The sequence below is a fragment of the Loxodonta africana genome, chromosome 18 (genome assembly GCF_030014295.1).
Source record: "Loxodonta africana isolate mLoxAfr1 chromosome 18, mLoxAfr1.hap2, whole genome shotgun sequence".
NCBI classification, from domain to species: domain Eukaryota; kingdom Metazoa; phylum Chordata; class Mammalia; order Proboscidea; family Elephantidae; genus Loxodonta; species Loxodonta africana.
Genome location: NC_087359.1, coordinates 33,000,276 through 33,014,112, shown reverse-complemented (window position 1 = coordinate 33,014,112; position 13,837 = coordinate 33,000,276).

Below are 13,837 nucleotides of genomic sequence, written 5' to 3'. Positions count from 1 at the left end.
AAAAAACAGGGCCGTCGAGTCGATACACAGTAGGCACTCAATAAATGTAAATTGGTACAGGCATTTCCTCAAGGGTCTGTGTGCTGCAAAGCTGTTTTGTGACCCACTTTCTACTGATCACAGCAGAAACCAGAGGTCCCAGGATGGGAGATTTCTGAAAGTACAGCTCCTTTGCCATTGTTCCTCCTATCCTGAGATCAAGCATGGGATATTAGCGAGCCAAAGCCCCAAGGAATCTGATGACCTGGGGACAGGGTTTCAGTTTGGCCAAGAAGTCTGTCACAGCCACTGTCATCTCATTAATTCATCTCTTCCTTTAATAAATGTTTATTGTGCCAGATACAGTGTTGGGTGGCAGGCAGACAGCTGTGACCGAGACAGATGTCTGATGAGAGCTGGGCTGCTTGGGCTGTGGCCCGGGGTGGGGTGGGGCACACAGGACATGAACCCCTAGGCCTTTTTTCTGAGAAAACTGCCTGAGTCTACAGTCTATGCACTCCTTTGAGAGAATCTGACTTTGCTCCCTGCCTGCTTGTGATAAACACAGGGAATGGCTAAACCCGAGGCCAGTAAGCGGTGCTTTCAAAACTTGGTCTCATCTAGCACCCCCATTTTACAAATGAGGCAGTAGAGATTCAGAGGAGGAAATGATTCATCCAAGGTCTTTCAGTTGGTCAGGGTCAGAACCCATTAGAACCCCTTCTGAGAATTTGTCTTTCTAACAAATTCCCAGGCAATGCTAAAGTTGCTGGTTAGGGATCAATTCTGAGCACCACCAGTAGAGCCCGTAAAAAAAAAAAAAACCTGTTGCCGTGGAGTCTGCCCCATAGGGTTTCCAAGGAGCGACTGGTGGATTTGAACTGCTGACCTTTTGGTTAGCAGCCGTAGCTCTTTTGCCACCAGGGTTTCCACTAGTACAGCAGTGGTTCTCAAAATGTATTATACATAAAAATAACCCCGGGGATCTTGTTAAAACGTAGGTTCTGATTCAGTATATCTGGGTTGCAAATGCAATTCCCAGCAGGGGTTTGAACTGGAACGAACCAGTTCAAAGCCCTGGTGAGAACTAGGACTAGAGCTAAGTCAGAACATCAAACCTCTGACACCTGTTTAGGGCTCATTCCATGAGATCATTTTGACCAAATGATAATATATTTTCCTCTCTTCTCTTTAAGGCTCATGTCTATTGCCTGTCTCCTCCAGAAAGCCTTCCAGGATAGCCTAAGTCAGTTCAGTAAGGCCCTCGCAGTATTCTTAACCTGTATCTCTGGTGAGAATGCCCTTCATTCAGTTATCCCTATAGATAGAGAACTCTTCAAGGCCTGGGGGGAGGTCTCATTTGCCTCTGTGAAGTCTTCCCCCTAGGCCTCCTTCATGTTTATGAGGGTTCCATGACGTGCTTGTTCAGTGAATAGATACAATAAAGACCAGCTAATCGACGGCACTGGGTTTTTTTTTAAATCAAGCTTAGTGGGAGCTCTGCCCAAGGAAGGGGAGACAAGTCCAAGCAAATGCCAGCTTTGGGCTGGTGGAACCAGCTTTGGGAGAAGCAGGTGTCCTGGGCCAAGACAGGTGGGGCAGAAGATCAGAGGCTTCTTCCAGGAAGGCAGCTGTAATGTAGTCTCCATGCCAATGAAGAAGATTCAATGGGTCCCTGAGCAGGCACTCCATTCAGGGGTCCTCTAGGGTTGCCCCTCTGGGTCTGAGTTCTATATTTCCTACATGAGGCCTGTATTTCCCTGGAGGGCCACAGGCTCTCTGTATGTAAGTGCCCCCTTTCCATTCCCCATCCTCCAGTTCAGCATGCAGGCCAACTGAGAGAAGATACCACTGCCAGACTTCCCCATCTCTCTTTTCCCCCACCCCCAGCCCTCACGGCCCCCCATCTGGCCACTGCTTCAACATTCAGGGTTGGAGCAGTGACATTGACATTTACAAGGGGACTGTCTTAGTTATCTAGTGCTGCTATAACAGGAATACCACAAGTGGATGGCTTTAACAAACAAATTTATTCTCTTATGGCCTAGGAGGCTTGAAGTCCGAATTCAGGATGCCAGCTCCTGGGGAAGGCTTTTTCTCTCTGTTAACTTTGTGGGAAGGTCCTTGTCATCAATTTTCCCCTGCTCTAGGAGCTTCTCAGCACAGGAACCTTGGGTCCAAAGGCAGCACTCTGCTCCTGGTGTTGCTTTCTTTGTGGTATGAGGTCCCCATGTCCCTCTGCTCTGCTCACTTCTCTCTTTTACATCTCAAAAGAAATTGACTTAAGACACAACCTAAACTTGTAGATTGAGTCCTGCCTCATTAATATCACTGCCAATAATCCCACCTTATTAACATTACAGAGGTAGGATTTACAAGACATAGGAAAATCATATCAGATGACCAAATGGTGGACAATCACACAATACTGGGAATCACAGACTAGCCAAGTTGACATATTTTTGAGGGGGTGCAATCCAATCAATGACAGGGACATCAGAGGCTCTTCCAGAAGACATTGGAGTCTCTTCATGTTGAGGAGGGAAAGGAATAGAGGGGCTGCAGATATCCGTTGGAATCACATCACAGTAACCAACATTTACCAAGTGGACACCAAGTGCTGTACCCTGTTTTAAATGTCTGAAGGGTATCAAGTCATGCAACCTTCACAGCAGTCCTGAGAGGTGAGTACTATGAAGACCTTCCCCTTCTTACAGATGAAATGAAGGCCAGGAGAGATTCTGTACTTTACACCTCATAGACGTGCAGCTACCCCCAAAGAGGCACACAACAGACTGAGGACGCACAAAATGGACTTCGAGAGAACACACAACAAGCCAGATGGAGACCATGCCTCAGCCAGAGCGAACACATGGACACAGGGTTCCCCAAATTAAGGATGCTCACAGCCTCCTTCTGGACACACAGCTGTGTCGGGGACACACACAACATTCCCCCTGACACCCTCTACCACACCTTTGGTAGGGGTTGCACAAGTCTGTCAAAAAATGTTCCCTTCCTTTTAGAAGATTGGGGACCAGACTCTGACCTGTTTCCTAGGAGTCTAAATTGTAAGATGTAAATGTGGGTTTTTAGATATGCAAATGTTCGTCCAATGGCTTGTTTAGAGAGCGGGACAGGAAGGGAGAGGATGCTATTAGAGGCCTAGGGGTAGACAAGGTGGCTATGGTGCCATCGAGAAGGGTAGGCTCCCCCTGTTCATGTTTCAGCAAATGTGGTGACAGAGGGCTGAATTTGGCTCCCTGGGTTGGGTTAGCAGGGGACACTCTGTGGGTGACCTATGTGTCAAACCTAACTGTAGGAGGGAGGACAGGAATACCCCCAAACATCTGGGTTCCTCTGAGCCTGGAAGACCTGAGCATCTCAGAGGCTTAGAGGATGGACTCAGAGGGTAACCCAGGGAGACAGCATGGTAAGGCCAGATGGATGACACAAACAGGGCCAAGTGGTACCCTGTGTCCCTTTAGTGTCTCCCAGGGTGGGGGCTGCCACCAGGGGCAATGAACCAGAGATCAGGGTTAGGAGGTGGCAATGTGGAGTCTGCTAGATCAGAACCACCAAAAACAGGTGGCGCTCTCAGATTTTCTTCTGTCCGTGTCTCACCAATCCACTTTCATATTGCTTTCTTGAAATGGCAGGGGCTCTGAACCGGGGCCCATGGAGTTGAACCCCCGAAACTGCCTTCATCAGTGTGTGTGTAATAGTTGAATTGTGTCCCCTAAAAGATATGTTGAAGTTCTAACCCCCAGTACCTGTGACTGTGACCTTGTGTGGAAATAGGGTCTTTGAAGACGGTATCAGTTAACATGAGGTCACATTGGAGTAGGCTGGGTCCTAATCCAATACGAGTGGTGTCCTTGTAAAAGAGGAGAGCAGACACAGAGAGTGACACAGAGGAAAAATGGCCTTGTGAAGACAGAGGCAGAGACTGGAATGCCAAAGAATGCCAAAGATCGCTGGCCATCACCAGAAGCTAGGAGAGAGGCAGGGAACAGATTCTCCCTCAGAGTCCTCCAAAGGAATTCACACAGACGACACCCTGGTTTTAGACTTCTATCCTCCAGAGCTGTGAGACAATCATTTTCTGTTCTTTAAGCCACCCATCCAGTTTGTGGTGCTTTGTTTTGGCAGCCCTAGGAACCTAAGACAGTGTGTGTGCATTTTTCCGAGGAGAGAGTTCATAGCCTTCACCAGGGTCATCACAGAGCAGGTCTGTGACCCCTTTCTCCCGCACTGAGATTAAAAAAATGAGATTAAGATGTCTTAATGTCTTCTACCATGGACTTCTTTACAAATATCTTGTCAATATATATCACCTTAAAAATGGTTGGAAAGGCGTCACTTTTGGAGAATGTCTTTGGGGGTGAGGCATGGCAACTGGTTCCCGTGTTCCTTTCCACCTTCTCCTTTGCTTGAGGAGACCTCTGGAGGGCCTACAGGAAGGGGGTTTGCCCTTCAGCCAGCCAGCTGGGAGCATATTGGGCTAAAGGCAAGGGCACAGGAAACGGGGATATGTTGCTCAACTCCAGGGGTGCCTGGTAGAGGAGAGAGGTCTCCAGAGAAGTCCTAAAGATGAGGTGTTGGGTGGAGACCAGGCCTCCCTTTCCCTTGGGTGGTGTAGGGGTGGGGTGTCGTCAGGAGCCTGGAGGAAAACAAGAGGAGAGGATCACCCCACCCAACTCCTAAGGGATTTCCTGTGGCAGACAGGGCCTAAGTCAGGAATCTGAGGCAGGAGGTTTTGCTTCCCTGGAGAGACTTCCATCTTGTGTGGCAGATGTGATTTTTTTCAGGAGCAGAGGGTTAGACACAATGACGTCTGCAGGGCCCAATCAATCCCTGGAGGGGCTGATTTTAGGATTCCTCCTGGGGGTCACCTTTTGTAGAGGTGTAATAGGAACTTGTCAGAAGGCCAGTGAGGAGCATATTTTTAAACAAGGCTGAATACATGTCTTCCTTTCTTCTGGAATCTTGAAAGAAAGGCCTGGCAATCTGCTTCTGAAAGGTCACAGCCATGTATGGAGTACAGTTCTAATTTGAAACACATGGGATCGCCCTGAGTTGGAACTGACTCGATGACAACTAGTTGTTTTTTTTTTTTTTTTTCTGGAATATTGTCCTAGGAAGAAAGTTTGAGCCTAATACTAGGAAAAGAGTCTGGGAGGCCAAAGAGAGACCCAGGAAGGCAGGAAAGCAATTTTTATTTTTAGAAGGTGTTGGTGACTTCGGCTTTTCGTATTTGCTCCCTGTAGCATCTCAGGACTGCCCACCCCCCGCCCCTCCGCAAAAAAATGCAAAGCTTTCCTTGTCCTGTTCAGCCTCTTTCCCTGATGCTTTAGATTTCAAAGCTGCCTGCCCAAGGACAGGCCCTGTCTGAGAGCTGTAGGATATAAGACTTTTTTTTTCCTTTCTATCGAAGAGAGACAAACGGACAAATGTTATCAGCTTGAAGGATGAGAATGGAATCAGTGCCAGTTGGGCAGAGTCCAAGATGCTCCCCTTTTTAATTAAGTGCAGATTTGAGTTATGACAGGGGCCACAGCTCCTGCTGGGCGGGGCTCTGTCGAGGGAAGGCAATTTCTCTCCTTAAAGATTAAATGCCGTTTATCCCACTTAGTCTCCCCTCACCTCTCTGAGAGTGTCTATATTTGCTTTTGTTGTCACGAATAACGGGCAACTGAGTGGACATCTCGGCTTGCTGAGGCAGGGCAGGGACCCCAGAGCTGGCAGGAGCCTGGGGACTTGAGTCCTCTTGGATTCTTTTTGGAGGAAAGGATCAGGAGTGGGGGATTCCTGGATTAATTTTTTAGTTTTTTTTTACCCCCAAAACAGAAACCATGCCCCTCTACCTCTTCTCTTTGTCACCCCCAGTTAGTGACTGCCCCTGAGGCTTCTGGGGCATCCCTGCAACTCAGAGAGCCACTGTCTAGATTTACTTCTCTCGTTGAGTCTCACCTATCTTGCTGGTGACCCCAGCCCAGATTTATCTGGTAATTTACAGCCAAGCTTGTTAATTTATGATTTGGGGCCGCAAAGCCCAGAGCCCAGGAAATGAAGTGCTCCTGGATGAGGGCTGTTCTCCTTCTCCCTCCATGGGTACCAAGTGCCTGCGTGGAGAGGAGGATGGCAGAAAGGAAGGACATTGGAGGGGTATACACTGAGAAGCCAAAATACCTAACAAGATAGTGACCAGACATTCTGTACTGGTCAGGGCAGCCCAATTCTTACTTGTCAAACCAAACCAAAAACCCAGTGCCATTGAGTCGATTCCGACTCATACTTGTCAGACCAAAAAAAAAAAAGAAAACCGATTGCAGTGGAGTTGATTTGAACTCACGGCGACCCCATGTGCGTCAGAGTAGAACCGTGCTTCACAGGGTTTTCAGTGGTTGATTTTTCAGAAATAGATCACCAGACCTTTCTTCTGAAGCATCTCTGGGTCGACTGGAACTTCCATTCTTTTGTTTAACCTTCGAGCACGTTAACCATTTGCACCACACAGGGACTCCACTTGTCAGACCACGTATTCCAATCTGAGTTTCAAAATTGGCTTCTGTGTGTATACTTGCCATTTTATGGTTGTTTAAGCCTTGTTAGCTCATGGAAGCAGCAGCGGGAAAAAAAAAAAATCCAACCACATATTGCATTGGGAAAATCTGCTGCAAAAGACCCCTTTCAAGTTTTAAAAAGCAAAGATGTCCCTTTGATCACTAAGGTGTGCCTATTTCATATGCATGCACAAGCTAGACAATGAAAAAGGAAGACAGAAGAAGAATTGATGCTTTCAGATTGTGATGTTGGCAAAGAATATCAAATACATCATGGACTGCCAGAAGGATGAACAAATCAGTCTTAGAAGAAATACAATCGGAATGCTCCAAAGAAGTGAAGATGGGGAGACTTCTGCTCAGTTACTTGGGCATCAGGAAAGCCCGATCACTAGAGAAGGACTCACGTTTGGTAAAGTAGAGAGTTAGCAAAAATGAAGGAAATCCTCAGTGAGATGGAGTAACACAAATAGTCAAAACAATGAATTCAGACATAGCAACAATCATGAGATGGCAGAGGACTGGGCAACGTTTTGTTCTGTAATCTATAAGGTTATGGAGTCCTGGTGGCGCAGTGGTTAAGAGCTAACCAAGAGGTTGGCAGTTCAAATCTACCAGCCCCTCGTTGGAAACCCTATGGGGCAGTTCTACTCTGTCCTATAGGGCCACCATGAGTTGGAATCGGCTCAGTTGCACCTAACAAGCCTTGTCAGATATGTTCTCTTATTAACTCTTCCCAGCAATCCTCAAAGTAAGTACTTTTAGTTCTATTTTATAGTTGAGTAATCTAAAGTTCAGAGATCAATCTGCCTTAAGTCACATGGGGGATGGGGGAAGAGAGGACTGAACTGCCATCTCCTGACTCCACCCAGCTGCAAGGGTACCGCTTCTGGGAGCTGAGGAGAGACAAAAGCAAGTTCTTAACAGCCTGATTTCCACGTCTCTTATTTCTTGACCCCACCTGACCCTCCCCTTCCTGACATTTCCTTTTTATGTCTTCCTCCTCCTCCTTCAAGTTTCGCTTACCTGCTAAGAAATACCTGTTAGGATCTTGCTAATTGTGTGCCTTCTTAGGGGGTGGTTTGCCTTTTCTTGTCAGTGCTGGGCTGTCTGCTACACGAATGTCTCCCACAAAGGGAAAACTGATGGGGGCAGGGGGAGGGGGGAGGAAAGCATTTTCCTCCCTAGAAATTGAGCATGTAAAGTACATTTAATTAAAATGATAAATCTGATTTTCAGTTTGGTTTTTACTACTGCTAAAACTAATCTATTTTATGCAGGTTTGCAGAAGGCTGCAGCCATCAAAGCAGAGAATATTAGAGCTGTGAGGCACATTGGAGATCTTTCTGGGCCAAACCCTTCATTTTAGAGACAAAGAGCAGAGTCTCAGATTGGCGATGGGATTGGGCAAATTGTGAGTGGCTGAGGCCAAGTTAGGTATGGTGCTTGTTCATTGCTCCACCGCCTCTCCCACTTCAACTTCCTGGCCTATCACAAGAGCAGGAAACCACAGGCTCCTCTCCTCTCCCTTTAAATGCCTCCCCCTCCACCCCAAACACAAGGAACCCTGGTGGAGCAATAGTTAGGCTGCCTGGCTGCTAACCGAAAGGTTGAAAGGTCAGCAGTTCAAACCCACCAGAGGCTCGGAGGGACAAAAGACCTAGTGATCTGCTCCCCTAAAGATTACATAAAAAAAAAAAAAAAAAGATTACGTACAGCCTAGGAAACCCTATGGGGCAGTTCTACTCTGCCCTAAAGGGTCAACAGGAATGAGAATCCAGTTGAGGGTACATAACAACATGCAAACACAAGCTGGGAGGGGGCTTGGCGCCTAGATCCCCTTCCCCACCTCCCCAGTTACTGTGGGTCTCTTCTCTGCCTGCTGTACTGCGTGCCCTCCTCCTCGTTTCCTTGCTTCTTGATGAGATTTTCAATTGTTTGTAGATCTCTATATTTTCCTCTCTGCCCTACTCCAAGGTAGTAACCAGCCCTTTATGCTTCCTGGTACCAGCTGTGTCTGCGGAGTCGACAACAGAAGTTATTGGATTCACATTTTTATGTCACTTTTGCTTAAAATGAAGTCCCTGGGTGGTACAAATGGTTGAGTACTTGGCTACTAACTGAAGGGTTGATAGTTCAAATCCACCCAGAGTCACCTCCAAAGAAAGGCCTAGCTTCCCAATGATCATACCAAAAAACCTGTTGCCGACTAGTCGATTCCGACTCATAGTGACCCTATAAGACAGAGTAGAACTGCCTCATAGTGTTTCCAAGGAGCACCTGGTAGATTCGAACTGCTAGCCTTTCAGGTAGCAGCCTTAGTAACTAAATGCTATACCACTAGCCATTGAAAACACTGTGGAGTGCGGTTCTACTCTGAAACACATGGGCGGTTGCCATGAATGGGAATTGACTTGACGGCAAACTAGTTCCTTTGTTTTCTTTTTGCTTGAAACCAGGTTCACCTACACAGGGGGGTTCTCTAGTACTTGTGAAACATTTATTTATTTACGCTAATAAGTAAGACATCTGCATGGCACAAAATTCAAAAGGCATATAATGCTCTCTAGTGAAGTTTTATAATCCTTCCCATCTCTGTCCCCTGACAACCCATTTTGCCTTCCTGGAAGCAATTGAGGTTTTCAGTTTCTTGGCCGCCTTCCTGAGATAGTCCATGCATATACAAGCAAATACAGACCTCACACACATATATTAATCTCCTCCCCTCTATTGACACAAATGGTGACGTACTGTGAACGCAGTGGCATGAATGTGTTAAAAGTCCAAGAAACTTTTGTGCCCACCTCCCCCATAAAATTAAAAATAAAAACAATATAAACTATATAGCAACTTAGAGGAAGTCCAGACAGTATCTAATTTTTACCATCACGACTACCTTGATGCTTTTATTAAATACCAGAGTATTTCAAAGAACAAACAAAAAAATTGGTACTTCTGCTTTGTTGGGACCCTTAGCATAATCTTACTCTGACCCTTGATAACTTGGCATGGATTTTGGAGACAGACAGACCAGTTCCAAATCTTGGTTGTGCTTCTGACTGGCTTCAGGACCTGGGTGAATCAGTTACTCTCTCTGAGCCTCAATTTCTTTATCTGTACAATCTGGATAATAATATCTACCTTGTAGGAGTGGGACAACTAGAGGTAATGTGTAGTAAATGTCGAGCTATGAGAATAAGCCCCTTTTCAGACTCTCTCTCTATGCATATGTGCACACAGAGGTGTGTGCATGGTCTGTGTCCTGTCCCCTTCCCCTTGCACACCCTGCCTCCTTCACTTGAGGCCCCCCAGGCTCCCAGCATATGGACTGGTGTTTGGATGAGGCAGTAGGTCTCCTGGTCAGTGCTGGGCTGTCTGCGGGGTCAAAGGCACCTGTCTTAGTTATGTAGTGCTGCTATAACAGATATACCACAAGTGAGTAACTTTAACAAACAGAAATTTATTCTCTCACAGTCTAGGAGGCTGGAAGTCTGAATTCAGGGTGCCAGCTCCAGGGGAAACCTTTCTCTCTCTGTTGGCTCTGTGGGAAGGTCCTTATCATTAATCTTCCCCTGCTCTAGAAGCTTCTCAGCGCAGGTACCCCAGGTCCAAAGAATGTGCTATTTTTCTGGTTCATGTTTCTTGGTGGTATGGGGTCCCCATGTCTCTCTGCTCACTTCGCACTTATGTCTCAAAAGAGATTGACTTAAGATACAACCTAATCTTGCAGATTGAGTCCTGTCTCATTAACATAACTTCTGCTAATCCCACCTCATTCATATCATAGAGGTAAGATTTACAACACATAAGAAAATCACAGCAGATGACAAAATGGTGGACAATTCCACAATACTGGGAATCATGGACTGGCCAAGTTGGCACACATTTTTTGGGGGGATACAATTTAATCCATAACAGCACCCATGCTCACAAGTGGGTTTGATGGTGGGAGGAGCAGAGTGGGAGGGGGTGCTGAGCCCCAATAACCAGAGAATTTACCTTCCTGAAGCCTGACTTTTTCCAGAATGAGATGGAGAAGCTGACTTGAGAATCCTCAGGGATGAGCCCTGCCCATCACACGGAGTCTGGATCCCAAGTCCTTGGGGTGAGGAGTCCTGGAGCAAAGGGGCTGTGGAGTTGGCCCCATCCCACCCTCTACCACCTATGTGGATGTCCAACCAGTGTGCGTGCCTCCCCATTTCCTTGTGGAGACCAGGAAGCCAGAGACACTTGAGAAACTTTCCTTGAAGAGGAGCCAAGAGTCAGAGAGATGTGCAGAAGACCCCATTCCTTGGTGACATTTCCTCTGGGCCAAGTAGGTGAGGGTCATGGTTAGGGTCCACCTCAGGAGGCCATCTTGAGCAGAATTAACAGCACCTCTTTTGAAAGCTTGTAACTGCAGCATTGGCTTGTCCCTCTTCATTTGTTCATTCATTCATTTGTTCAACAAACATTCACAGGATTCCTTCTGTGGGTTTAGCTTACCCTCTGGTAGGGAAGATTTAATATTCTCTGCCCAGGGGAGAATGCTGTTAAGTAAAACAGAAATCACAACACCGCACACCCGTCGCCATAAAGTCCATTCTGACTCATAGCAACCCTGTTTGTTTCAGAGTAGAACTGCGCACCATAGAATTTTCTTGGCTATAATCCTTATGAAAGCAGATCACCAGGTCATTCTTCCTCAGTGTTTTGGGGTGTATTCAAATTGCCAACCTTTTAGTTAGAAGAAATAGCTAACATTTATTGAGGGCGTACTAGACGCCAGGCACTATCCTAAGCCCTCTGTGCGTTAAATCATTTAATCCTCTCAAAAAGGCTATGGGGGAGGTACCATCATAATCCTCTTATTACAGATGGGAGCACACAGGCTCAGTGAGGAGATGGAACTTGCCCAAGACCACCCATCTGGGCAGAGTCAGTCTGTGAATCCAGGGTTGTCTGATTTCAGAGGCCAAAGCCCTAACCATAGCCACAGAAGAGGCCTGAACTTGGGAGCTGAAGGGAGAGAGAAATTATATCTCCCTGGGTAGCAGAGAAGACTTTTCAGAGGAGGTGGCATTGGAGTTGGCTTTAAGGTGGGTGGGATTTTGTTGCAGGGCCAAGGTGTTACAGGCTTAGTGGATATAGGACCAAAGCAGGAGTCTGGGGAGTACAAGGTGAGATTCAGGAGAAAGGCAGACTCAGGGTGGCATGAAAGAGAGTTGTGGGAACTGGGGAGACAATCCTTGAAAACCTTGAGATGTTTGCTTTGGGACTTTCTCTTTGGAACCTTGGCTCTGTGGCTCCAGCCCTATGTCCATACTAGCTGTCCACGAAGCTGCTTGAAAAATTCCTGGCCCGTGTGAGAATGAGACACTCGAGTCAGCACTGATTTAGCCCTGCCTGCACATATCAGTGGGCCTTGAGCAGGTTGCCTAGTGCTCAGGTGTGGACTGGGCAGTGAGGTTTCCCCTGAATGGAACCTAGGCTGCTCCTCCTCCTCCGAGACTCCAGGTCCAGCCTGTGGACTTTCCTTGGAGCCCCCATACCCCTGGGACTGAGGGAAGGAAGAAAGGGGGAATTCCTGTGGCTTCTCACCAGGCCCTAGCTAGACCCACTGCCCTCTTCTGGGATAGAGTGGGAGTATCTTACCTCTGGGAACCTGGGAGACCAAAGACAGGGACCCAATTTGGGGAGTTAGCAGCTGACACGCCTAATGAATGAGCCTCAGTGCCTGGCATCTAGTAAGTGCTCAGTAAATATTTGTGAAGGAAGGAATAAATGAGTGGGTGCTAGGGACGGGTTTTGTCCATAGAGGTGTAAAACAGGCCCCTACCTGCCAGATACTTCCTTCTTAGTGGAGAGTGGGTGGGAGTGGCTGTGCAATGTCATAATAATAACATATTTCATCACTCGGGTTTGAGGTACAAAAGAAAAGCTGGGGGAGGTGTATGTTAATACAGGGATGGGGAAGGCCCCTCCTGGAGGGGAACCTGCTCCAGCCTGAAGAGACTCTTAGGATCCTGCTCTGCTCAGCAGTGGTTTTCCTGGAGGCCCTTCCGCACTGGGCCCCTCCCACCCACAGCCTCGGGGTGCCAGTCCCTCACCTGGTCTCTGCCCCTGACAGAGGCCTCCAAATCTTGGCCTCATGCAGAGGGACCACTAACACAGGTGTTCCGCTGGCTCTGAGGGTCTTGTGAAAGCGCTGCTCCTGAGGTGGGGGGATGGGCCTTGGTGACTTTGGGGTCCCCGACCCCCTTCTGGAAATTACAAAGCTTACTCTATCTTCTCAGGCAGTTCTGGGGCAGTGAGATGTGTTTTTTGCCCAAACCCAATTTCAGCAACTGCTTGTCGGGGAGAAGCATGGCAGCCCCTGAATCATGCTTGTGGTGCCTTGTTCTACCGGTCTCCCCGTACCCTCCGAGTCATCCGCACTTCTGTGGCCAGAGTGGTGGTGGTGGCTCTGGATCCCATATCTCTTCCCTGGTCCCCACAGGGTCCCAAAGGCCAGAGACCCCAAGGCATTCCTCTATGACCCTGCTCTCTTTCCTCTCACAGGGCAAGCAGCTGTTATAGGGCAGGGAGCCCGTCAGAATAGTCTCTGTGCTACTTTACATTGTTGAGTCTCACCTGTATCTCTATGTTATACCAAGTCTGGGGGATCAGAAAGATTAAGTGACTTGCCCAAGGTCACACAGCCAGGAATGGCAGTTGGAGTCTGAACTCTTTTGATTCTCTGCTCAATATTCTTTTCATTGTATCAGTGAACTGAGAACAGGAGATCTGAGGTCTGTCCCAAATCTACCCCCATTCAGAGGGGCAGGGAAAGGGGTAGGCCAGTTCTAGTTGGAGACTCCTGGCTCTGGCTAATAGAGAAGGCAAACAGAGCTAGAGAAAGAAAAGGGAAAGGAACTGCTGGTGGCAAGGATCTGTGTTCTCCACGTCTGGAGGTGGCACATCTTGGGCAGGGGTCCACCCTGGTGGCTGACAGTCCAGGAAACTCACTGTACCCATTCCCTGGGGTGGAGTGGGTGTTAATTTATTTGGAACCCTTGGGTCCCTGCCTTCCAGAGGAAATACCAGGCTAAGGAAACAACAAATAGGTGCTACATCTGGGGTCCCAACTTAGACAAACAACAGCATTCCTGGGGCTGGGGTGGGGAATTATTTATTTTATTCATTTAATGAGTAGCTATTACATGCCAGGCACTGTGGTAGGAGATGGGATAGTCAAAATAACAGACAAAAATAACAGCGCATCTTTCTTTGAACACTCGGCATGGGCCAGGTGAAATGTTTTACATGTGTTA